The following is a 27,935-nucleotide window of genomic DNA, read 5'->3' as shown; positions in this document are numbered from 1 at the left end:
TGGAAAGAAATTGCTAGAATGAAGGAAATTGTTTTCAAATAATAATAAAAAATAAAGACAAAACAGTATATAAGTCGAATTCACGAAACCTACAATCATTATATTGCGGAACTTCAAGTTTATCATCAGATATTATACGAGTACAGTTTATATTCGGAAAATACATAATGATTAAATATATTTGTATCGCGTTACTTGTAACAATGTTTGTGGAAAATGTAAGTAGAATTCTTTTCTTAAAATAACTTTTGTTATATTCAATTTTATCCCCCTTATTCGTAATGGTCCGCTAACTTAAAACAGCCGCTAAGAAGTGTTTTTTCAGATTCTGACTTAGATCTATAGAAGAAGACGGAGTGAGAATTAGCAATGCTTTAAGTTAGCAGACTATTATGAATAACGGGGTTGATCTTTAATTAACATTTATTAGCAGATCACTGCTAGTTATAAATAAAAAGACGCTGCTCTGTCGATAGAAAAAAAGAATGTTCCTAAGTATTCCGCAATAAGGTAGTCTAAAGCGATAGGATATTTATGATTTTATAATATGTAGTAATAAAATGATAAGGAATTATATCGTATTTGTGTAAACAGCTTTTATATTACCGCTTTATAATTGTCAATTTTTAAAGTATTAAAATGGGTATAGTATATTATGCTGGAAAGATAGACATACGCCAGTGTGGACCTTTCCCCTAATTCCCCCATACATTATTTTGTTTCATCTCAAAGGGTTTAGACAGGGTTTTCGAAAATATACAGGGTGGCCCACCCAAACCGGTCAGTATGGGGATTTCAGAATATATAAGAGATAGAAGAATATCTTGTAAGGAACCACGATATCTATTTTAGAGAAAACAAAAACTGTATTCATAAATTTTCAAAAAAAAAATCATTCACGACTCGGGAATCGAACCCGGTCATTTTGGAAAAAAAAATACATTTTTGTTTTATTGCCATATTGATAGTGTAGGTTGTAAAGAGTGATTGTTGCTATGAAACCTTGTGTCTAAAATTAAAAGAAATTGCTTTATTTGATATTGTTTCATGTAAGTTGTCGGTTTTACTCGTTAAAAAAATGTAGGCAATAACCAATCGTCATGTTGTCTGGGTATACCAGTAAAAAGATTTTGTTTTGCTGTTATTTGAAAATGGAATGTGAACTTCTAAGATTGCCGTATTTCAATTTTAAAAAATGAATGCTTCATGTCTGCGTACCAGTAAAAATATGTTTTTTGCTTTTATTTGAAAATGGAACGAGAACTTCTGGATTACCAAATTTCAATTAAAAAGAAAACTAATCTACCTACAATCTATTTAGAGAAGTTTTTTTCTTTGTGCTGTGTTGTTTGTTTCTGTGTTATTTCTAAATATACCATTGACAAACGGTGAGAATTTAGATTTATTAGAAGCTTACTTTCAAAATGACAGAAATTATATAAATGATATAAAAATATCGCTCAAGGATTTTACCAACTCGCAAGATATTTCCGAAAATAGTTAACAATTTAAATAATTATGGAAGCTTCAAGAAAGGAAAACAGAGAAGTCCACTAAGTTATGACACTGACATGGAAATAAATGTTTTAACGTTTTTCGAAGCTTCACCAGATGCCTCCACTCGTGATGCAATGAATCCTAAAAAAACATAAATTCAAGTGCTATCGAAATGGACGTTTGGTTCAGGCCTAACATGCACGTGATGATGGCAGACGACTTGAATTTTGTCACTGGTTAAAAGAGCAGATAGATTCAGACAGAATTTTTTTAAGGTACGTAATATTTATTTTGTAAAAAACTGAAATAAGGCGTAAACTAAGATAATGCATTGAGGTCAAACCTCTGTGGTTTTTACAATGTATCCTATTTGTTCACATTTTGTAAAATATGCATTTTGATAAATGAAAAGAAAATCTGATAAGACACAATTTTCCAATAACGGGATGTACAACCGTAAAAATCATCACTATTGGTCTCGTCAAAACCCCTTACGAGTGCATGAAGGACGACGTCAAGTTAGATTTTCATTTAACTGCTGGGTTGGACTTCTTCACGATAAAGTTATGTTCTTTAAAATCTATGATGGGCGTTTGGACAGATTCAAGTACATCGAAATATTAGAAGATGTTTTAGATGTCACGAGAGAAATGTCGGTAGAAGAAAGAGAATGAGTGTATTTTCAAGAGGATGGAGCACCGGCACACAATAGTCAGATTGCCATAGATTTTTTAAATAATCATTTCCAACAAAAATGGATTGGAACAACCGGACCTATCAAATGGCCCTGGCCCGCGAGGTCACTCGATTTAACCCCACTAGATTATTTCTTGTGGGGTTACGTTAAATATGAAGTCTACAAAACTAGCTACGACACCACTGAAGATCTAAAAATATCCATAGAGACTATTTTAACCCAAATTCACAACTTCAAAGTACACTACGGCATAACAAAATTGTAACCTAAACGAGTTGACTATTGCATTCAAGAAAATGGTTGCCATTTTGAACATTTACTAAAATAAGTAAAAAAATATTTAAAAAAACAATTTCTTTTAATTTAAGACACTAGGTTTCATAGCAACAATCACTCCTTACAACCTACACTATCAATATGGCCATAAAACAAAAATGTCTTTTTTTTTCAAAATGACCGGGTTCGATTCCCGAGTCGTGTTTAATTTTTTTTTGAAAATCTATGAATGCAGTTTTTGTTTTCTCTAAAATCGATATCGTGGTTCTTATCTTCTTATATTCTTCTATCGCTAATATATTTTGAAATCCCCATACTGACCGGTTTGGGTGGGCCACCCTGTATATATCGTTAATGAATATAAAATTGTGTACAAAAACTTAACGAATTATATACTAAAATCTTTCTCGAGAACTACGCTATCCATTAGTGAATTTCGCATGACAGACGCGGCGGAGGACTTTGTTTTATAATATGTAGTGATAAATCGCCAAGATAATATTTTTTAATGGTATCACTGATAAAATATAATTTTTACCACTATAGAAAGATAATATCAATGCTAAGTTCCATGATTCTGAGTTTGATTTTAATCTTATTAATTTTAAAATTTTATACACTTCTATAATAAAGTCCCAGCTACTGTTCAGGCATTATCTATTTATTTAACCCCTATAGCCCAGTGGTTAGTGACCCTGCCTACTGAGCTAGAGCTCCCGGGTTTGAATGAAGGTGAAAAAATAAAGGTGCAATCATTTATATGATGAATATGAATGTTTGTTTCCGAGTCATGGATGTTTATATATATATATATATATATATATGTGTATGTATGTTTAAGTGAGTAATTAAACATGTTATACACGATATAATTAATATAAAAATATTGTATTAAATATATCGTTGTCATGTACCCATAATATGCTAGTTTGCTATGCCTAGTTTGGGGCAAGATAATTTGTATAAAAGTGTGTCATTATTATTATTATTTATAGTATAGATAGTAGATTATGATTATTTTATAGCAATAGCAATAACACTACAATATTGTAAATTTTATTAAAAAGAGCGCTCAAGAGTTTCTTACGCCGCTTATTCTCTCTCAGAGCGCCATTTGCTTCCAAAGTGATAGTAGTATCTAGTAAATTAGAAATGACATCAAAATCTAAAGGTATCAATTTTGAGAAAATAAATGCCTTTTATGCCGTTTAATATCAGGTTCAATATCAGGGCAGATGTAAAGTAAAAAAATAACCCTGTCGTATTGTTTTATAGAAGTAACAAGCGTATCAAATCCTCCATAATAAAGATTATTTTAGTTTTTTTTATAATTTGATCTTTGTTATGTGATTTGTGTATGTGACTAGACGCTTATATAGGATTTTATTAAATGAAAAGTATGTAAAGGAATCCGGTAAAAGTCAGTGTCTCTTAGAAAGTCACCGATATTCAATACCTTTACAATGTGGACATTTTTATGAAATAAAGGGACGAGAGAGAGAGAGAGCATGACGTTCAGCTGATGGTAATTGATACGCCCTGCCCATTACAATGCAGTGACGCTTAAGATTCTTGAAAAACTCAAAAATTCTGAGGGGCTCTATAATTGCGCTCGTCACCTTGAGACAAAAGATGTTCAGTCTCATTAGCACAGTAATTTCCCTAGCTATGGCGCCCTTCAGACCGAAACACAATAATGTTTACACATTACTGCTTCACGGCAGAAAATGGCGCCGTTGCGGTACACATAATATAGCCAGCATCCTGTGTAAAGGAGGCTCCCACTGGTAAAGCGTTAGATCGTTCGTGGTGAATGTTCTTAGTACATTATCGTTATTATTGGTAGATGTAACATTAGTGATATGGTTGAAATATCTTTGTAGTATTGTTAGAGTTTTATTTTCGGCTTTTTTATTCTTACACTTTCCCAGTAAGGAAAATTAGATGTGAATCTGTATTTTTATTTTAAAGTTGATATTATTTTCAATTACAAATAAACATTTAATTCCTTATTTTTTATGGTTTTTAGAGTGTACAAGGTGGATGGGGAAAGGTAAATTATGCGAATGATATGAGCCAGGTTAAAGATTCAGATTCAGATTCAACACCGACTACTGAACCATTCATCCATAGGAAAGCGTTCGACGGAGATGACGTTCCCGAACCAGCTGATGATGATAATGGTGATTTTAGTTCAATTCAAAAAAAACGTATTAAAAGATCTCCACGTGATTATCCACGATCCAACTAATCAAGTCAAAAGAGAGATGACATAGAATGGGAACAGCATTAATGTAATTTTGTTTATTTCTCGTCGCAATATTATATAATAAAGCTTTTGAACATTTTAATGTATGTTTTATGATTTCTGAACCTTTATTATTTATTATTATTTGTAGAGGGTGGCTATTTGGCTAGTCCTAATGAGTCCAAGTAATACCGCGTCCAGAATTGAACTATTGTGTTCGCCACTCATACTTATAGCTCAGCGTCAAGCCCTGCCACATTTGCGAACCGCAGTATCTTCTTGACACGAGTATTGCGAACAGCATCTGGCAGTAGGGTATAGTCGCCAATGATTGTGTTACGCTTATGCATTAGTGGGCCGCAATTGCAGAGGAGATGAAGAGGCGTTTCATCGGCCTCAAGGCAAAATATGCAAGTTATTTCGGTTTTATTCCGACCACACTGAGGTGCTTATTTAGGCGACAGTGTCCAGTTAGCATCCTGATGAGTATGCATAGGTTTTTCCTGCTTTATGATAGGACTTCATTCGCGTTTCTGTTATTGAATGCCTTTATCAGTGCTTTGGTTTAAGCCTGTTGATTTGCTCCAGCCTTTAAGTGTTCCTGAAAATTTAGCAGTTAGGAGCGGAAAACTTAACTCTTTATTTATTTATTCATTTGGAAACCCAACAATTACATGCACTACATAAACCACTTACAAAAAATATCTAATTGTGTAAGTAAGTAAGTGTATATATATGTATATATATATACACTTACTCATCATTCATTAATTGTTATCTTTCTAACTATCTTGTATAATGAGGTGTATATCCCTACATAATATTACAAATGTGAATGAACATAAACCACGTACAAAAAAAGAAAAACTATATATTTTAAATCTTTAATATCTTCTAAAATATTCATTTAAATTAAATGCTGTAAAAAGCCATGTTGATCTATATTAAATGCACAATGTATATTACTGATTACTGCTGTATTGATTAAATTCGTAAATAAGCCATTATTTCTCGTAAATAGTAAAGGATAAAAAATGGTTATTGTTGGTTATCAGTATGATACACATATACCTACCATCGCGCACTTTTTCGTCGAACAACAATGTGTTCATTTACGACATCACATTAGAAATCTCTAAAATGATCAGTGTATCTCTACTATCATCATCATTATCATTAAGTTGGAAGACGTCCACTACTGTTACAAACAAATGTTGACAAATTACCTCCACCAAAGATCGCCATGACGATCGGTCCAGCGATGCCCTCATCCAACCTGTTCCGGACCAGGGGTGGCTACCAACACTATATCTCCTATCTATTAAAAACCGCATCAATATCCGTTACGTAGTTTTAAAGATCTATGCATACATAGAGACAGACAGCGGGAACGACTTTGTCGTGATGATGATACAAGAACATTTGACATTCAATCACGAATGTAAAATATATATAAATATTGATATAGTGTATAATGAAAACATAAATTTGTAACAATGTAGAAATACAACGTTAGTGAAAGGAATCTAGGGTAGGTTTCTGTCCAGGAAATGGATATACCCAGCTGTGTAGTTGCAGATGGTTCTCGGGCAAAACGTTCGTACAAAAGTGTATGTAGCTCAGCGTCCGGTGTTGCTTTGTTGGACTGCAAAATAAAAAGTTACTGCTACTGGTGATGATAAGAAGATTTACTAGGTCGACTAGAATTAGAGCCTGATAAGTGATATCTCTCCTCTGTATAAGTTAAATTTAAAGTTAAAAAGCTGAAGAGGTTCAACACAGTACAATTGATCAGAGTTATGATGAATTTAGAGAGGCGCAAGCGTATTATTGCCTAAAATTTTGGAATTATTAAAGTCATTGTTATACTCCCAAATCTCTACTACTGTACTATGTACGGTACTACTGTATGTTCGTAGTAAACTGGACTGTCAAAAGCGGAATATTCGGGGATAACCATAAATGTTGTTTATCAATATTACTCCTGATTGCCTAATAAATGATGATTCCACTGTGGAAGTAAAATCCAATATAACATTGAAAAAGTTAATACGAAAGATGGAATAGAAAATGAAATTACTGATTTTATTACACTTCACAAAAACATGTTTAAATTGAAAAGAATTCACAATTATTCTTTATCATTTTTCATTATCATCATCATCAGTCAGAAGACGTCCACAGCTGGACAAAGGCCTAATGTTTTATCATTTCAGTTATCACGTTTACACAGTCAAAATTCTAATAAATTATTTTATGGAGCCCTTAGGAAATAACTCTATGAAACTATATATAGAAAATATATATATACATTATCGGTTCATGAGTTAAACAATCATAGTCTAACTACTCAAAATTCTACTCCATGTCGCTGATGGAAGCAGCTGTGATTAATCAAATACAAGTTCAATTTCGCCCAGCTCCGTGTCAGTGGAAACGCGCCCTTATACTTGAGGTTGCGTGTATAATTTATAACTACATGCTTGTCTATCCGTAGGTAACTTGCATTGATTTATTCTATATGAATTAATATAATGAATCATAAGTCACACACTACATACAATACATCTCACATTCAAATTATCCAGTAATAAATTTTACTAAATCGACAAGAAAACCCATAGTATCCGGGCGATACACTATATATTATGTGCATAACTCATAAGTTATACTCCGGACTGGCCAACCAACGCCCCTCACCTCCAGCCTTCCCCCGAAGAGTGCGATAGGGAAAAATGCAGCTCAGACCTATTTTACCTACAAAATTTTCACTAAATAGAGGTTTCGTATACAACTGTTTTCCTCTACAATATTGAACCTACAAAAAAAATTTTAATGCAGTATTTTCAGAGAGAACGAGTCTGTGTCGGTACGTTTTCCTTTTTTCTTAAAAACCTTTTAAAATTGTTACGTATTCATCTACACAGGGCGGTACTAAAATGGCATTTTGTACGATGTTTGAAGAGTCATATTTTCTTTTGTCGTAAGTTGATTGAAAAAACAAAACGTACCGACATACTATACATATACAGCTTTAGCATATCTTGGTTTTGTGACAAAAAATCTCCTCTTTAGAAGCATTATCCAGGGAGAAAAAAAGGGAATACTTTGTTAGGAAAAATGATAGGAATAAAAACACTGCGATGAGATTACACTTGATTTTAATACTATGAGCGATAACAAACAAAACAAGTACGTACATTACCAATGACCATTAGCAGAGAACAGGAAGTTAAAGGGCTGACGTCTATTTGACATTACATATGTCACACTGAGCACAGACAAAATAAACTTTTAGGTTGCGTTTACATTTAAGCAATAGCTTCAACACTGGCCCTTAAACGCAAGCTAAACATAAACTACAACTTAACAAAGTTACATTCTAACTTAGTTCAGTTAAAACACAAACATTATAAGTTAACCTATGAACTTGTTAGCAACTGACTTGTGAAATAATTATGCTTTTCTTTACAAAGTGCTTTAGTTAATATGTCTGCTAACATATTTGCAGTTGACAAGTATTTTATTTCAACAACACCTTTATTAACAATTTCTTTAATAAAATGATGACGTATATCAATGTGCTTTGTTCTGGAATGAAATACAAAACTTTTACATAACTTAATAGCAGATTGATTGTCATTATAAATCGTGATTTTAGCCATGGTACCAAAAACTTCAAATAAAAATTTTCTAATAAATAAAGCTTCCTTACATGTGTCTGACAACGCCATGTACTCTGCTTCAGTGCTTGACAGAGCAACAGTGCGCTGCTTGCGGCTCTCCCAAGCAACAACGGACTTGCCCACGGTAAAAATGAAGCCAGTAAACGATTTACGGTCGATGTTGTCTGACGCCCAGTCAGCATCTGCGTAGGCTGAAATGTTCAAACCTGATTTGGAAAATACAAGGTTAAAATTAATTGTACCTTTCAAATAACGTAGTATTCTTTTGGCAGCTTTCCAGTGAGTTTCGCCGAAACAATCATTGAATTGACTGAGGTAGCTAACTGCATGACTGATGTCAGGTCTGGTGCAAACTGCCACATACATCAAAGAACCAATCAAACCTCTGTAGTCGTAGGTCTCGTACTGCTTGGGTTCTTTGGTAAGTTTAAGACCTGTCTCCATGGGTGTTGCAGCTGGTTTGCAGTCCTCCATGCGAAACTTTTTCAGTACCTTCTGGATGTAGTTCGACTGATTTAGGTAAATTTTGTTATCTTCCCTCATCAGCTTCATGCCAAGTACATGCTGAGCTGGCCCTAGATCAGTGATTTCGAATTCCTCCTGTAGTTCCTTCTTTATTTTATCCTTTCCTTGAAAATCTGGTGATGAAAATACAATCAAGTCGTCCACATACAACGCTATGATCATCATTGATCCATTTTCACACTTAAAGAATACGCATGGCTCAGAAGTCAAGCGGCAGAACTTTAATTTGTCACAGAGCACCTTAGTAATTTTATCGTACCAAGACTTGGAAGCTTGTTTAAGGCCGTACACAGCCTTGTCGAGCTTATATACCATATCTTCGCTCCCTTTAACCTTGAAACACTCTGGTTGCTCCATGTATACTGTTTCCTCAAGATCTCCATTGAGAAAAGCAGTTTTCACATCAAGATGTTCCAAATCCAAGTTGTATTCTGCTGCTAGAGCAAGAAGCATTCTTACTGTGGAGTACCTTACTACAGGTGAAAAAGTATCCTGGTAATCTATACCATATTTCTGGGTATAACCTTTGGCAACCAAACGAGCTTTAAATTTTATGAGCTCACCATTAGCACCATATTTCCTTTTAAAAATCCATTTACATTGAACGGGCTTATGGCCAGGTTTACGTTTTGTCAAAGTCCAACATTTGTTCTTAATGAATGAATTATACTCATCTGTCATTGCCCTCCGCCAACTGTCTGAATCCGGTCCCTTCAGTGCTTCGGTTGCAGTCTGCGGATCATCAGGGTAACCATCAGCCAGTGCCACAAAATTAGCAATTAGGCAGGACCCATCAGCTTCTTCGTAGGAGGTGTCTTCCTGCTCTGCTTGAGCCAGCGTGTCATCTCCTGGAACGTAAGTATAATCCAAACAGTTCTCCGTTTCAGAACTTGTGTTATCGCTCTCAGAATCATACAGTGTGATCATGCTGATCCTCTGTTCCTCTCTCTGTGATAATCTCATGTCATCAGATTGATCAGAACTCACAGTGGATGATTCTGATTGCTGAATTTCATTAGAAATCAGACTGTTGATGTCAACAATAGGATGTTGCTTGAAACTATCATCATGTGACATGTCTTTGTTCCAAAATTTATTTTCTATGAACACAACATTGCGAGAATTGACACAGTTTCTGTGGTTCTCAGTATCTATTAGTCGGTAGCCTTTCGACTCTTCATTGTATCCCACAAAAATATATGGTTTGCTTTTAGGATCAAGTTTCCTCCTATTCTTTACCATAGAATAAGCTACACAACCAAAAATTCTTAAATGGTTTAGATTTACCTTCTTGTTTGTCCACTTCTCCTCGGGGGTTTCACCAGGAACGGCCTTGGTAGGACTGCGGTTCTTTAAGTAGACTGCTGTGTTCACTGCCTCTGCCCAGAATTTCTTTTCCAGTCCAGCGTCACGCAGCATGCATCTAACCTTCTCCATCACCGTCCTATTGGCCCGTTCCGCGACGCCATTTTGTTGTGGGCAGTCGGGGATGGTCTTCTGGTGTTTGATCCCGCAGGTCTTTAGGTATTCCTTAAATTTAGAACTCATATATTCTCCGCCTCTATCACTTCTAAGAACTTTTAACTTCTTCCCAGTTTCATTCTCCACAAGGGCTTTGAATTTTTTGAAATTAGCAAAAGTTTCATTTTTTGATTTCAAAAAATAGACAAACTGCTTTCTTGTGTAGTCATCGATGAAACTAAGTATGTACCTAGCACCACTTATAGAGGGAACCTGTATGGGACCACATAAGTCTGTATGTATTAAACCCAGCACTTCTGTCGCTCTACTACTTGATTTCTTAGGAAAAGGGAGTCTACTTTGCTTTCCTTCAACACAAGACACACATTGCTGAAAATCAGAAGTATTAAAATGAACGCCAATTGCCATACCTTTTTGCAAAAGTTGCATACTTCTTAGATTAAGGTGACCGAGCCGCTTGTGCCACACTTCCTGGGATTTCAAGTCTGCCGCAGCTGATGCCATCATACTGCACTCCTGTTCCTCTGCAGTACAAACGCTATCAGACACAGTATCTAGCTGATAGACACCATTGACATGGGTACCTGTAGCTAAAATCTCGTTATTATCATAGATAGTACATGATGTACTATCAAAAGTAACAATATAACCTTTTTTGGTCATGGCACTGACTGACAACGAATTAGTACTTAAATTAGGAACATAATAAGTATCACTTATTGTCCTTACACAGTCTTTCAGCTGCACTTTTACTTGACCTAACCCCGCAGTGGATAGCTTTGCACCGTTTGCAATGCACACATCCACTGTTTTTTTCGGATCACATCCTACCATCACTTTTGCACTGTTACACATATGATTAGTGGCTCCGGAATCAATGTACCACTTGTTACTATTCACATTCACAGAGAGAGCCGTCACAAGCGCCTTGTTTTTAACAGGAACCTTCTTCTGCGAGCTCCTCGGTGGATGCCTCGTTCCCAGGCTGCTACTGTAGTTGCTTGCAGTTGCAATCTTTCTCTCCGGACAGTTCCGAGAAAGGTGTCCTTTGCCGTTGCACTTAAAACATTTGAATTGTTTCTGTGTGTGTGTGGTGACTAAGGCTGTACCACCTTCGTTCTTGTCTTCACGCCTTTGTACCTCTTGTAATAGTTTAGAGGAGATGGTATCGGTCGTCAACTTGGAACTAGAATTCTCAATTGCCATGATGAGCGGGTCGTAGTCTTCTGTGAGTCCACTCAACATTATCACTGCAACAAATTCATCATCCAGAGGTGATTCTATTTCCTCCAGTTGGTGAGAAATCTCCTTAATTTTGTGTAGGTATGACTCCATCGAGGGATTTTCACTCAACTTGGTGCTGAAAAGACTCCGCAGCAGGCCCAATCTTCTGCTCAGACCACGTCCTTCATAAGCCTTTTTCAGTATGTTCCACGCCTCAAACGCGGTTTTGGCAGAACGGATGTACGGTATTACCGTCGGTGCCACAGAGAGCGCGATCCTCGCCAACGCTTTCTCACCTTTATTTTTGTCGCTTTCGTTATTGGTTTCAACGAAGTCCCACAATTCCTCGTGAATTAATAGCATGCGCATAGTAAACTTCCAAGTGGAGTAGTTTTCTGCCCCTTTTAGTTTCTCCATACCTTGTGCAAGCGGGGACGCCATGTTGTTCACCGAAGCAACGAAGTAACGCGTGCGTGATGAAAAATTGGTACGCGTAATCTCGCCGAAATAAATATTTTTTCCTATTCTCCCAACCACGCTCTGCTACCATGTTAGGAAAAATGATAGGAATAAAAACACTGCGATGAGATTACACTTGATTTTAATACTATGAGCGATAACAAACAAAACAAGTACGTACATTACCAATGACCATTAGCAGAGAACAGGAAGTTAAAGGGCTGACGTCTATTTGACATTACATATGTCACACTGAGCACAGACAAAATAAACTTTTAGGTTGCGTTTACATTTAAGCAATAGCTTCAACATACTTTTGTATGGAATAACGCTGCTAGCGTCAATATACAACTTAATGTTCTTAAGATTGTAGGAAAAATAAGAGTTAAAAAAAGATTATACGAAAATAATTGAACGAACCAGTCAATTCTAGAAGATTAATTAAGAAGGACCAAATGTCCAAATACTGAAGTACCACATTGTCGTCTTTTTCTGCCGCCAAGCAGAATTAATGTACAAGCACTATTTTGTTTCGGTCTGAAGGGGGCCGTGACTATTTTCTTTTACATTCTAATTACTACATCTCATATTATACAATAAATAATGTTACACTCAAAGACTTAAAACGCTCCTTAAGCGAATAACTAACTCATTGTCACTACAATAATTTTTATCATATGATAAAAATAAGTTCGTTTTCGCTTTAAGAAAGCTCAGACAAACTGTATCCTTTAATGCTGCACTTACTGCATACCACGGTTATATTGCGTCAGTTTTACGGTACGGGTTAATACTATGGGGAAACTCCACTAATATTTCAAATGTTTTTCTGGCACAAAAAAATGTATAAGAGCTTTATGCAATGTCAGTCCTCAGCACCATCTGTTAACGCTTACTGGTCTATATATATTAGAAATTTGTATGTTCATTAAGAAACATGGTGAACTTTTTAAACCAGCAAAGGACTATTCCATATTAGGATTAAGAGATCCAACTCGCCTTCTGATACCATCCTGTAGAACAGCGCTTCATCAAAATAGCGCAAATATTATGTGTATTAGGGTCTTTAACCACCTTCCAAAGAATATTAGAGAGATGCCTAAAACATTAATGCATAAAAAATTTAAATTATGGCTAATAGATAAATGCTTTTATAGTTTAAAAGAATTCTTTAGCCAAAAATAATAGTATTTAAATGTAATTTTTTGAGAGGTACCTACAAACTAATGTTTATTTAATATTATATTATAATTAAAACTATGTAATGTTTATTAGCGACATATAAATATAAAAATTCCAATATTAACAATCAAATATTTGTATATTATTATATATTGGCGAATTGTGCTGTACAACAATTAATTGTTAACAACTATGTTACCACGATTCATACAAATAAACCATTTCATTTCAAAAGAAAATGTTTTTTGAAGCGAAACTTCATTAGAATCGCTGGCAGGATGATCCTGTAGCCGGAAACTGCCTCATGGTTTTAAATTAAAAATTGTATTTTTTTTATAATTGCTAATAAAATGGTCGCTGAATACCTTTATTTATTTACGGTGTGTATGGATTTGAGTATTATTGCTGCATCACTTTACATATATTGTAACTGAAATGATTTGTGAGTGAGAGATTGTCACAAAGAGTTTCTTGCCACTTCTTCTTATTAAAGCTCAACCCTCAAAGGAGGTGGATATAAAAAGAAAAGTCATTTCCTTGACCTGTCTGAATAAGGTGATTTTGATTTGATTAGAAAGAAGAAAGAAGAAAGAAAAAAAAAGGTTATTCATGACGATTATAGTAAAATAAAACATAAAACAAAATTGAGAAATATTATTTTCTATACGTCACAAAGTGGTCTCAACTCAGCATATTTGCTGGTTTGAAAACCAGCGCTGGTCTTCCGTTAGGCCATTTGGTGACGTCGCCTTATAGACAATTATATAGTAATTAATGCGTAGACTGAGTAAACAAGATAATATATTAGCTTGTCAATTTCTGAAGTTTCTAAAGTTCTGACTGACAAGTTGACTCTGTCAAATGTCAATCTGAGTTCGAAACTTTAAAGTAATAATATGTGATCACAGATCAGTTTACAATTTACAATTTACCCTAAAGGATTGAGCTTTTGATTACTGTTAGTAAAAATATAATATTAATTACAAGTTTAAGCAGACAACCCAAGTATGGACAACCCAAGATCCAAAAAGACCCCAAAACAAACTAATTCCCCGGCGGAGAAATCCACCGGGACCACACAGACCTCTGGAGCGTGTTCAGCACCTGCTGGCACCCAGAAATTACAGACCAAGGAGCCTAATAGGGAACCGTCTATGGGCACAGACGCCGCATCAGCAGTATCTGTCCAATCAGTCAGCAGACTGGAGGCAGGTTGGACCCTCGTATCTTACAAGGGCCGAAACCAAAACAAACCCCGAATAGGGGAGAGTCACTCGGCACATGACAACACAGATCGCCATCGACCCAACAGGAGGCAAAGGCGCATAGCAGCTCGCCTTCGCAAGGCCAACGCTCAGAAAGCTAGTGCCTCAATGCCCTCCTCTGAACCCGAACCGCAACCCAGCACCTCACGAGGTTCGGATATGCCGGTCAAGCAAGCCCGGTATGATCCTAGGAAGGCCCCAGACAACCGAAGGCCTCCTTCCAACAAAGCAGGCAGAGTAGCCCAACCCTCGACATCCACCAAACGCACTCGCTTGGATGACACCAACTCTCCGAGGGGTGACCACAAGAGGGCCAAATTGCTAAATCGGCCCAAACCGACATCATACGCCAACGCTGCGAAAACCGACCCTGTTGTGGCCATAACATCTACCACTACAGGGCATATTGACGCGAATATGGCACAGCTTATACAAAGCAAGCTTGAAGATAAGCTCATGACAGCCATGATAGCCGCTATGAATGAAGACAGAGAAGGGCCTGCGTTTCTGGGCAAACCCGTCTATGATGGGGGCATCCTAAAACTGTGGTGCTCTAATCTTAAAACATTGGAGTGGCTGAAAACAGCTGTCCCGGAAATCCAACTCCCTAACGGTGACACCCTGGCAGTAAAAAACATCTGGGAAATTCCCAACCGCGTCAGGTGTGGCATTCTACTACCAGGTGAATGGAAGGACACCAAAGCAATCGGCGGGATGCTACGGTTCCAAAACTCTTGGGCCAAAGTAGACAGCTGGTTGTTACACGCCCTTTATCACCACAACGACCACAGCTTCATCGTGGTAAGCATCCCGGAGGACCAAATCCCCAAAATCTTGGAGCATGAGCGCCGGCTATCATTCATGCTGGGCTCAGTATATCTGAAGTTCCAGGGGCCAGGAGGTAAATACACCGAGACCCCCCCCTCTAAGGATACAAACGGTGAGGCATTGAAAACAACAGGGAATAATATAGACGACAGTGATGCACTGCTGGAACCCATGGACGCTCAAACAATTGACCCAGCAGACGGCAACTGCGCCACTAGCTCTCCCTCGGAGGAAGTGCTCGACAGCCTAAAGGAGCTCGAAGAGCTTCTGGCGGCGGGCACCAAAGGCGATGCCGACTGCACCAAGGGCATTGAAGAGCTCTGCATCGGGGATGGCGAGGAGGGTGTGCTATCCAAAGATGGCATCCCCTTCTAAGTGCAGCACCATCCAAATAAACCTCCACCATAGCGAAACCGCAACGGCCCAACTTCGGAAATGGTTGGAGGTTAACCCTACAGCTCTCGCCCTAATCCAGGAGCCGTGGGTTAGGCGGGGCCGGATATGCCATCTCTCCAATATCGGAGGTAAGCTTATACATTACTCAGGACCAGAACACCCTAGAGCCTGTATCTACATTTCTAATAATCTACATGTGCAACCCCTAACAGATTTTTGTTACAGAGACTTATGCGCAATAAAAATACTGGACAGACACATCATTTCAACTCACCGGAGAGCGATAGTGGTCGCCTCCGTCTATATGCCTGACGGGGAAGACCCACCGCCGGAAGAACTTGTCAAACTGGTGAACTACTGCGAGACAACCAAGAGCGAGCTTATTGTGGCTGCAGACTGCAATGCACATCACCCGCTCTGGGGCATGCAAACAACCAACAAAAGGGGTAAGCAACTCACTGAATACCTTTTTTCTACTAACCTTAATATTTTGAATGTAGGTTCAGAACCCACCTTTGTAAATAGAAGGAGCAAAACAATTATAGACATCACCTTAGCAACAGAGGAAATGTCTGATTATATATCCAATTGGCATGTGTCGAAAGAAGCATCCTGCTCAGACCACAGATGGATACTTTTTAACATGGAGGTAAACATCACTACACCGCCTCCCAAGAGGAAGCCCCGCAGAACGAATCTTACTCAGTACAAGTTGCTGATGGAATCGCGTCTAAAGGACGAAATACTCCCAGCCAGGATAATCGGAGTAGATAACATCGAAAACCAAATAGCACAAATATACGAATTCATGACTGCCAGTTATCATGCTACATGTCCCCTCACCAGCCCTCAATCAGACAGACCAAGACCCCAGACCTGGTGGGGACCTGAATTAGAAAGGCTCAGGAAAAAAGTGAGGAGACATCTGAACCGCGCAATGAACACAGGCGATCAATACGACTGGGACATCTATAAAGAGTGTAAGTCTGAATACAAGAAACGCATCAGATACAGAAGATCAGAAGGCTGGCGTAAATTTTGCAGCAGCATCCAATGCCATAACCAGGCCAACAGGGCAAGGAAATTAATCTCTAACCAGCCCAGGCAAATCCTCGGATCCCTGCTGAAACCTGACATACCCCTACACCCCAACCAACACGCATACAGTCAGGGTAAAAGCACCGAATCTGCACTTCACGCTGTAGTGAACGTTATAGAGGGCGCACTTTCGGAAAAAACCTTTTGTCTAGGAACCTTCGTGGACATTGAAGGAGCCTTCGATAAGACAATATTTACAAAAATAAAAGAAGCATTATGTATGTACAACTCTGTCATCATGGATTGAAAACATGCTCAAACACAGAGTGATATTACTAAATGAAAGTGAGACACAGAAAGCATTTGTAGCTAAAGGCTGCCCCCAAGGAGGAGTTATCTCACCTCTTTTATGGAACTTGGTAGTAAATGATCTAATTACCACTCTAAACGAAAATCACTACTTTACGGTAGGCTACGCAGACGACCTAACTATATTACGTATATAGTGTGAAGTGAACGAAACGTGTGAAGATAGCTCTTGTCTTTTTAATTAAGTTTAATAGTTAAAAGTGGATATATTATCATTATTATTAGTGTTTTTGTTTTAAATAGTACCTTAAAGTAATACGAATAAATAATTTTTGTGTGTATCTATTAATTTGGACGGATTTTAAAAAATTTGAAGTGAACAATTGTGAGATTTTTTGACGGTGAATCTAAAATACACGTTAAAAGAAGACGCATAACTCGTTTACTACGTTGTAAAGGCATCATACGACTATAAATTTCAAACTAGCTCGTATCGACTACGTAGTCGAACGGTGTCAACTTCAAAGATAACCTTCAGGGGCCGGAGATCGAGTCACCTCGAAACTTTCGATTTTTGGTTTTTGTTTTTTTATAATGGCCCAGGAATGTCCTAAGTGCTCCATATCTATTTTGGTTACGCAAAAAAGACTGAAATGCTTGAGATGTAGTAAACAATACCACATGGAATGTGTCGGATATAGCAGTGATTCACGACCGAGATCTCAGTGGACTTGTCCCAGTTGTTCGCCTTACTCTAAAACGCCGCAAAATACACCACCAACGTCTTCGGATACTCATATCCCACCTAATATAATTAGCAAAATCGAAGACAAAATTGTCACTGCTATCAGAAAGGAACTACAAAATATAATTCACGAAGTTCTGGCCTCTGAATTGCAACCATTAAAGGAGCAACTCCAACTTTTAGAAGATTCCAATACTTTGCTCAATAATCAGTACAAGGAATTATTGGAAGTCGTCAGTAATAAAACGAAGGAGATCGGTGCCTTGTGTACAGAAAAAGAAATTCTGAATGTGACAGTGAACGACTTGCAACAGAGACTTTCTTCTATGGAACAGTTTGCTAGGCAAAGTAACGTTGAAATAGTTGGAATTCCAGAACACCGGAACGAGGATACAAATAAAAGTATTAAAGAAATTTGTAACGTGGTCGGTTTTAGTCTTCCATCACCGCAGGATATTATATTCACCACAAGGGTCGCTAAAATTAATCGGGAATCAAAGAGACCGAGAAATTTAGTCTGCCAATTTTCGAACAAGTTAGTACGTGATAATTTTCTTGCAGCTATCATAAACTATAATAAATCGCACAAGGATAATAAGCTTTCCTCATCACTCCTTGGAATCACGGGCTCTTCAGTTCCAGTTTATGTTAATGAACACTTAACCCCCGCGAACAAATCACTGCATGCTGAAACACGTAAATTAGCCAAAACTAACGGCTATAAGTTTGTTTGGGTAAGAAGTGGCAAAATTTTTGTTAGAAAAGAGGAGACAAGTCCTGCTAAGAACATATTGAGCTCTGAACATCTACATCAATTATTTAAACAACAATAACTATAATAGAACTCATATATTATAGTATTTAGATTTTAATTATTTTAATTTTTCTCTATTTTTTGTGTTCCATCTTATTCTTTTTATGAGTTTTTCTAAACAAACTAATAATGAACTCATTAGCTATGAGAATATGCTATATTACCAAAATATTAGGGGAATGAGAACTAAGCTCGACTATATTAATAAAAATGTTTTAACACAAAATTACAAGATTATTGTGCTGGTTGAAACCTGGCTCAATGATAACATATTAGATGGAGAGATTTTTGATAACCGCTACGAAGTCTATAGAAGGGATAGACAGTCCAATCCATTGCTTGGCCAAAAGGAGGGGGGAGGTGTTTTGATCGCCGTGCATAAATCTATAAAATCGCACAGGGTTCCAAAATTCGAAAGCAAAGCCGAAGACTTGTGGGTGGAGCTAGAGTACTCTAACTTTAAAGGTCGATCTCAAAACATAAAACTATGTGCTGTTTATATACCACCTCCAATAAACACAGTGATACTTGAATCGTTCATGACAAACGCCTCAAATATAGTTAATGACTCGGGGAACCATCTTATACTGGGGGATTTTAATATGAGTAATATTATTTGGACAAGAGAATATAATAATAAGTTTTTAACACCTACGGCTCCTGATAGTTCCATAGGCATCTCATTTATAGATTTTATGGCTCTTTGTAATAGCATGCAATTTAACTCTGTGATCAATTGCAAAAACAGAATATTGGACTTAGTACTATCAAATATAGAGGACGTGACAGTCTGTGAATCCTCGGAACCTATCGCGAGTGCCGATAAATATCATCCAACTTTAAATATCTCTTTGAACTTTATGCGTTACAGTTATTTAAAAGAAAATAGGGAACCAGTAAACAAGATATTTAATTTTTATAATGGTAATTACGAAGCGATAAAACAGACACTATCTTCAATTAATTGGTCAGATATTTTAGGTACATGTCAAGATGTCGATGACATGGTTTTCGAATACTACACAATTTTAAAAGACCTGATTAAACAACATATTCCTAAAAAATACAAACGAAATAATAATTACCCTCCTTGGTTTAATAATAAACTTATACAAGTATTGAATGAAAAAGAAAAATATCGAATACGTTATAAAAAATATAATAATGAAATGGACAAAATACAATACAATATTTTAAAAGAAAGAACACGTAAAATTATAGATAAATCTTATTCGGGCTATATTGAAAAAATACAAGAAAACATTAAAAGCAACCCTAAATCTTTCTGGACATATATCAAATCTAAACGTAACAACACTAGTACCATTCCATCCACGATGCAGTTACATCATAATTCAGCCAATGGAGGTTTCGAAATTAGTAATCTATTTGCGGATTATTTCTCTTCGGTTTATAATAAGCCACTTCATACAAATAACACGGAGTCAGTAAATAAATCAAACACTAATCAAAACACGCAATTTTTTACGGTAAAGGACGTTGAACTGAAGTTAAAATCACTCAATAAAAATAAAGATGCAGGATGCGATGAAATTCCTCCAATATTTTATAAGTACTGTGCTAAAGAATTGTCATATCCACTAAGTTACATCTATAACGCCTCAATAAGTAACGGGTTATTTCCGAGGGAATGGAAAAAAGGCATAATAGTGCCTATTTTTAAAAAAGGTAATAAATGTGATGTTGTTAATTATAGACCGATAACTATTTTATCAACTCCTGCAAAGATCTTTGAATCAATTTTATATCCTCACTTGTTTTGGCAAACTAAGCACCTTTTATCTGACAAACAACATGGCTTTATAAAAAAAAGATCTGCGACGTCAAACTTGTTAAACTTCACTAATAGAATTATAAATGAAATGAGTAATAATCATGAAGTTGACGTCATTTATACCAACTTCAGTAAAGCATTCGATAAAGTGGACCATTTCCTACTAATAAAGAAACTTAGGGACATCTATGGCATATCGGATGAATTACTGACATGGTTAACATCTTATTTGGCTTCTCGACCACTTATGGTTAAGATTAGTGGTTATCATTCTCGGGATTTTTATCAGCTATCCGGGGTACCACAAGGCTCACACTTAGGCCCCTTTTTATTTACCTTATTCATAAATGATGTCACTAAATTAATAAAATCAGAATATGAACTATACGCAGATGACCTAAAATTATACAGGACGGTAAAATGTTTTGAGGACCAAAAAATGCTTCAAGATGATATCGACTATATCTACTTATGGTGTCAAAATAATAGTATGGAACTGAACGAAGGCAAATGCAACTTTTTAAAATTTTCCAGAAAACACATTAAACTTAAAACTAGTTACAAGGTAAATGACGTGTTCATTGCTGAAAAAAAATATTTTAAAGATTTAGGCATTATATTAGATAGTGAACTAAGATTTAACAAACATATAGATCACATTGTTCGTAAGAGTTTTAAAATGCTAGGTTTTATTTTCCGTAATACGAAAGATTTTAGAAGTATTTTACCACTCAAGATACTTTTCAACTCTGTTGTCAGATCTAGTCTAGAATATAACTCAGCTGTTTGGTGCCCATATCACAAAATATATATATCACGAATAGAATCTGTACAAAAAAAGTTTCTTTCAAAGTTAAGTTTTTTTGCAAATAAATATATCCGTAATGATAGCTATGAGAATAGATTAAATACATTTCAAATGAGGTCTCTGCGAATACGTAGAAATGCTTCACAATTGCTGTGTTTACATAAACTTTTAAGCTATGATATGGACTGTCCTTCGCTTTTATCACAAATCGGTTTGCATGTGCCTGCCTTTAATTGTCGGCTTAGTACTTTTTCCCCATTGCACATTAAATTCCACCACAGTAATTATGGCTTAAACTCTCCTCTACAGCTAATGTTAAAATTATATAATTGTATTTTTAATATAGATGAAAACACTGATATCTTCTTTTCAAACTTTCTTAATTTTAAAAAACAAATTTATATTGCTCTCCAAAATTTATAGATTTTAGATTTTAAAATATCACATGTATTTCTTATAGTAATGTTGTGCCTACCTATAATTTAAGTACATTTAAACTATTTTATTATATTTGTTTAATTATTAGTGCATAAGTTAATAAATTGTATTTAGTTGGTAAGCCTTTATAAATAAATAAATAAATAAATAAATAAATAAATAAGCGGAAAGTTTGCCAGTACTATATGTGAAGTAACAAATGCAGCATTGAAAATCGTGGAAAGATGGTGCATAGATAACGACCTATCAGTCAACCCACATAAAACGGAATTGGTAATGTTCACAAACAAAAGAGTTCTGGGTAACTATAAACTGCCAAAAGTGTTTAACACCGAACTCCAACTAAACAGCGAAGTGAAATACTTAGGAGTTATACTTGACAGCAAGTTAAACTGGGCGGCCCACTTGGAAACAAAAATAAATACAGCTACCGTAACCTTCTGGCAATGCCGTAGAATGTTAGGAAAGACTTGCCCCGAACATCGTACTATGGCTCTACACAGCTGTGATACGACCTATGATATGTTACGGCGCAGTTGTATGGTGGCCACGCACCAAGCTGAACACTACTTGTAATAAACTGCAACGATTCCAAAGACTAGCGTGTATGGCTATCACAGGATGTATGCGAACCACACCTACCGCGGCTGTAGAAGCTATGCTGAACCTTCCCGCACTACACCTCTATATAAAACAAGAGGCAGCCTGCGCCGCAGTAAGGTTGAAGACATTAAATCTTTGGAAAACCACTCAATCCCCACACCCAGAGGTTCTAAATGAGGTGATTGAAAAGGAACCTCTGCTGTTGGCAGTAAGTGATAGATCTCCAAAGGAATACATATTCGATAAGAGATACAAAATACAGCTGTATGAAGAACTGAAAGAGGACCTCAGTACAAAAAACCTCAGGATTTTCACAGATGGCTTAAAGACAAGGTCGGGCACGGGATACGGAGTGTTCTCGGATGACCTAAATATAAGAATAGCTGCATCACTAGGAGCTCATAACACTGTCTTCCAAGCAGAATGTATGGGTATCATAGAAGCAGTCACTGCTACTTTGACTCGAAAGGTAAAAGACTACTCCATCCGCATCCTTTCAGATAGCAAATCAGTACTACAAGCCCTACAAAGCCACACTATCACCTCTAAGCTAATATACAACTGTCACCAATGTCTGAGGGAGTTATGCGAAAATAACAACCAAGTAACTCTTCAATGGATAAAGGGTCACAGTAACTCACGAGGGAATGATGCCGCTGATGAATTGGCCAGGAGAGGCTCAGCGATGACAGCAAAAGGACCAGAACCAACTATCCCTCTCCCGCCTAGCTGGCCTACGAAGGTAATACGCCAACACACCAAGGAATTACATAATAAGTACTGGATGAAAGTAAGTGGGTGTAGACAAGCAAAAGAAGCTCTACCTCAAATAGACCCCAAGCTCTCTCGCAAGCTAGTAAAACTTCCACGACCTAGGTTACGGAAAATAACTCATGTACTAACGGGTCACGGCCCTTTTAACAAGCATCTGTTCAATATAGGTGTCACCGACAGCCCACTGTGCAGAGCCTGCACGGAGGCGGACGAAACGGCCGCACACGTCATTTTGGAGTGTAGGAGTGTGGCCTCATACCGGGCCAAACACCTGGGGTCACCGAGGACTCTCCCCGAGGTCATGGGTGACATCAGAGGTTTGATACATTACCTTGAGGAACTGGGGTGGCAGGATTAGCCGCCCTCCTCACCACGCAAAATAGGCGCGCTGTAGTCGTCGAGTTGCGGATAATAGCCCGTGATAACCTATAACCTATAACCTAAGTTTAAGCAGAATTGTCAAATTGTAAGTAGAGGTATTTGGTGAGTATTGCATGATATGTAGATTAGGATTATTTTTATTGTTGTTTGCTGAGTTCTCGTAACAGGTTTCGTCATGCTCGCTTAAATGTAACTGCTTGTGGCGGCGACGTGGGACGGGTCGTCCCCTTCCCTAAAATATGGTTGAAGGAGGCGATGGCTGGCTCATGCGTCATGCTCGTGAACGGGCGCTGCTTGCGGTGGCAGGATGATCCTGTTACCGGAGACTCGGTTTCAGATTCTTAAAAGTTATTGTGTGTATATCTATGTATGGATATATATATATATATATATTTATTTATTTATAATCGCTTATAAAATGCTCACAGAATACCTTTATTTATTTATGGTGTATGTGGATGATGCAGCTACTTCAACTCAATAATTTTTGTATTAATTTAGATTTACTTTTTTGACTTACTCGTGTCATTGACTATTTGACGTTTGAGTGTCTCTGTTGCATCATTTTACATTTTATATTGTAATTTGAAATGATTTTTAAATCGATGTACTTAAATGTAAATCTTGATATAAAAGAGTGGCAATGAGTTTCTTGCTACTTCTTCTCATTAGCGACCCCTTACGAAGTAGCGGTAGATTCAATAAGATAAAAATTTTATTTTTTTGACATTCATAAGTGTCATTTCCGTGACCTACGTGAATAAATTGATTTTGATTTGATTTGATTTGGACTTTGATGAAACGAAAAAGCGAGACGATAGAGAAGTGTACAATCACTATCTTAGTTCCGGTCTGAATGGGAATTCCGTACCGTTTACTTTAACAGTATAATTATTGTTATTATTTTGCAAACAGGTAAAAATATGTGCTCATGGCGTCAGAATCTTATAGATTGCGCACGACGTATTACTTCATAGACACCAGGAAAACATAAATATGGTAGCGATGATAGTAATGTCTTTCATAGCGGTTGAAATCATTAGTAACCTAGCAACAAGTATCAGGAGTCAGGACTTCATATTATGCAGTTTAGAGGTTTAATGTAAATTTTGCCTAGGCATACAGCAATACCAGTTATTGAGGTTTGGTACAGGTTTGTTTTTTTTTACGTTTTAATTGTATATAATAATCTCACCTTGATTAAGATAACAAAAACATATACATACAAAAATATGAATATAACGACCTGATCGCATTATAAGTCCCTCGTGCGACCCCAACTAGAATATGCAAGCCCAATATGGAATCCTTTTTACTCGATCCACGAAAAAAGAGTCGAGACTGTTCAAAAAAAGTTCTTACGCACATTAAATTATCGTGTAAAAGGAAACCGAGCCCATTATAATGATTTGTTGCTTGAATACAACTTTCTTCAGCTATGTCAGCGCCGCACAATAACAGACTGTGTAACTTTAAAGAAAATATGTACTGGTGAGCTGACATCTTCTGAACTCCTCAGTCTTTCACGTAGGCTTTCACGTCCCTGCCAGGTCCCTCCGCTCATGCATTACTTTTGAGCTATCGTCCCCAAGAACTAACATTGGGTTTCGCGCGCCATTACACTGAATGTGTAAATCTTAAAACTATAGATTTCTTGACATCGACATATTTTCGTGCTCCCCTGCTGTGTTCAGACACAGTTTAGAATTAAAATTAAAATCGTTGTTATCATTGCCCCAAGTTTAGTTTTAATTATTTTCATTTGTCTACATCTTTTGTATCAATGCTCATAATCAAACTAGTTACTTCTGTGAATGTTTGCGTTTGTGACCTATAGAACCTTTGATTTTTCTTTTTGTCATTATTGTATTTGTGAAATATGTGTTAGGACGCATCTATATTTATATTTTGTATCTCTTTCCTATATTGTTCAGTTCTTGTGATGTGTTTGTTATGTTTCCTTGTAATAATAAATAGATCATAATAATAGTAAATACTAATAACTATAACCAAGTAACACAGAAATTTAAACTCTACTCGTGTAAGTCGGATCCACGATTTAATTAACATTAAAATTGGAAGGAAATTGCTAGAATAAAGGAAATTGTTTTAAAATAATAATAAAAAATAAAGACAAAACAGTATATTAGTCGAATTCACGAAACCTACAATCATTATATTGCTGAACTGAAGTTTATCGTCAGATATTATACGAGTACAGCTTATATTCGGAAAATACAAAATGATTAAATATATTTGTAGCGCGTTACTTGTAACAATGTTTGTGGAAAATGTAAGTTAAATTCTATTCTTAAAATAACTTTTGTAACATTAAATTTTATATCTTTAATTAACATTTAGTAGCAGATTACTGCTAGTTGAATATAAACAGACGCTGTTCTGTCCATATAAAAAAATGTTCCTAAGTATTCTGGATTAAGGTAGTCTGAAGCCATAGAATTTAAATGATTTTATAATATGTAATAATAAAATGATAAGGAATAAGGAATAATAATTTGTGTAAACAACTTTTATATTACTGCTTTATAATTGCCAATTTCTTAAGTATTAAAATGGGTATAGTATATTATGCTTGTAAGATAGACATATGCCATTGGACTTTTCTGTAGAACTATCAATGATACACAATTCCCCCATACATTATTTTGTTTCATCTCAAAGGGTTAAGACAGCGTTTTCGTTGTCGTAAATATATTTATCGTTAATGTATACAAAATTGTGATGAAAAACTTAACGAATTATAAACAAAAATCTTTCTCGAGATCTACGCTACGCTACGACAGACAGACGCAGCGGAGGACTTTGTTTTATAATAAATAGCCAAGATAATATTTTAGAATGGTGTCATTGATAAAATATATTTTTTACCTTCTTTTTTATGATAAAAGCGATGTTAAGTTCCATGATTCTAAGTTTGATTTTAATCTTATTAATTTTAATATTTATACACAAATAAAATTTGAAAAACAAAATTTTATGAACGATGCGGGATTCGAACCCACGACCTCCGGCGTTCCTTTTTTTTCCGTTAGCTCAGTGGTTTAGAGCACCGGCACGGAACGCCGGAGGTCGTGGGTTCGAATCCCGCATCGTTCATAAAATTTTGTTTTTCAAATTTTATTTGTGTATTAATCCTAGAAGTGAGGGTTATCACTTTAAAAACATAACAAATTGTTAATATTTATACAGTTTTATTATAAATTCTACTGTTCAGGCATTATCTATTGCCTGCCTCTTGAGAGAGGTCCCGGGTTCGAATGAAGGTGAAAAAATAAAGATGCAATCATTTATATCATGAATATGAATGTTTGTTTCCGAGACATGGATGTATATACATCCATGTCTCGGATATTAACATATATAAACATACGGTATATAACATACGGTATATTTATGTAATTAAGTAATTAAACATGTTATACACGATATATTCAATATAAAAATATTGTATTAAATATATCGTTGTCATGTACCCTTACTACAGGCTATGCCTAGTTTGGGGCAAGATAATTTGTGTTATAGTGTGCCAGTATTATTATTATATGATGTATAAATAAATTTAAATGTTTTATTAGAAAATAAAAAATAATATAACCGGCATCCTGTGTAAAGGAGCCTCCCAGTGGTAAAGCGTTAGATAGCTCGTGGTGACTGTTTTTGGCACATTATTACTGGTAGAGGTAACATTAGTGATATGGTTGTAATGACTTTGTAGTATTATTAGAGTTTTATTTTTGGCTTATTTTATTCTCACACTTATCCCAGTAAGGAAAATTAGATGTGAATATGTTATTTTATTTTAAAGTAGAATTTATTTACAATTAGCATTCAAACCGACATTATAATTGCTATTATTTCTAACGTTTCATTCCTTATTTTTTTTATGGTTTTTAGAGTTTACAAGATGGATGGGGAAAGATAAATAAAGCGAATGACATGAGCCAGAATAAAGATTCCTTAGATTCACCATCTGATATTCAACCATATAGCCATTGGAGAGCGAACGAGGGAGATGAAGTTCCAGAACCAGCTGATGATGATAATGGTGATTTTAGTTCATTACAAAAACAAATGAAACATTTTAATAGATCTCCACGTGATTATCCACGATCCAACTAATCAAGTCAAAAGAGAGATGACATAGAGTGGGAACAGCATTAATTTAATTTTGTTTATTTCTCGTCGCAATATTATATAATAAAGCTTTTGAACATTTTAATGTATGTTTTATGATTTCTGAACCTTTATTATTTATTATTACTTGAAGAGGGTGGCTATTTGACTAGTCGTAATGAGTCTTAATCTGCAAGTCCTTTCGTTTTTTATTTCGACCACACTGAGGTGCTTTAGGTTATTTAGGCGACAGTGCAAAGTTAGCATCCTAGTGATTATGCATAGGTTTTTCGTGCTCAATGATAGGGCTTCATTCGCGTTTCTGTTATTG

General features: G+C 36.2%; 1 protein-coding gene and 1 long non-coding RNA gene across 2 annotated transcripts in view; one reads left to right on the top strand and one right to left on the bottom strand.

The window, feature by feature from the left end:
* LOC126967315 (protein takeout-like) overlaps positions 1-27,935 on the bottom strand; it is a 63,642-nt gene that overhangs the window by 22,810 nt on the left and 12,897 nt on the right.
* LOC126967118 (uncharacterized) lies at positions 109-27,710 on the top strand. The gene is made up of 2 exons (XR_007729933.1): positions 109-218; positions 27,386-27,710. It is a non-coding gene; the product is annotated as an uncharacterized LOC126967118 (long non-coding RNA).

The sequence above is a fragment of the Leptidea sinapis genome, chromosome 12 (genome assembly GCF_905404315.1).
Source record: "Leptidea sinapis chromosome 12, ilLepSina1.1, whole genome shotgun sequence".
Taxonomy (NCBI): domain Eukaryota; kingdom Metazoa; phylum Arthropoda; class Insecta; order Lepidoptera; family Pieridae; genus Leptidea; species Leptidea sinapis.
This window is presented reverse-complemented; position numbering and strand designations above follow the sequence as displayed.